Below are 839 nucleotides of genomic sequence, written 5' to 3' on the forward strand. Positions count from 1 at the left end.
TATCCTAGATGTCTGTAGCCCTAACTGCCGTTCCTGCTTCATTCTAAATGTCTGGAGCCCTAACTGCCGCTCCGATGTTATCCTAGATGTCTGTAGCCCTAACTGCCGTTCCTGCTTCATTCTAAATGTCTGGAGCCCTAACTGCCGCTCCGATGTTATCCTAGATGTCTGTAGCCCTAACTGCCGTTCCTGCTTCATTCTAAATGTCTGGAGCCCTAACTGCCGCTCCGATGTTATCCTAGATGTCTGTAGCCCTAACTGCCGTTCCTGCTTCATTCTAAATGTCTGGAGCCCTAACTGCCGCTCCGATGTTATCCTAGATGTCTGTAGCCCTAACTGCCGTTCCTGCTTCATTCTAAATGTCTGGAGCCCTAACTGCCGCTCCGATGTTATCCTAGATGTCTGTAGCCCTAACTGCCGTTCCTGCTTCATTCTAAATGTCTGGAGCCCTAACTGCCGCTCCGATGTTATCCTAGATGTCTGTAGCCCTAACTGCCGTTCCTGCTTCATTCTAAATGTCTGGAGCCCTAACTGCCGCTCCGATGTTATCCTAGATGTCTGTAGCCCTAACTGCCGTTCCTGCTTCATTCTAAATGTCTGGAGCCCTAACTGCCGCTCCGATGTTATCCTAGATGTCTGTAGCCCTAACTGCCGTTCCTGCTTCATTCTAAATGTCTGGAGCCCTAACTGCCGCTCCGATGTTATCCTAGATGTCTGTAGCCCTAACTGCCGTTCCTGCTTCATTCTAAATGTCTGGAGCCCTAACTGCCGCTCCGATGTTATCCTAGATGTCTGTAGCCCTAACTGCCGTTCCTGCTTCATTCTAAATGTCTGGAGCC

This window comes from Nanorana parkeri, unplaced genomic scaffold (genome assembly GCF_000935625.1).
Source record: "Nanorana parkeri isolate BGI_ZX_2015 unplaced genomic scaffold, ASM93562v1 scaffold266, whole genome shotgun sequence".
NCBI classification, from domain to species: Eukaryota; Metazoa; Chordata; class Amphibia; order Anura; family Dicroglossidae; genus Nanorana; species Nanorana parkeri.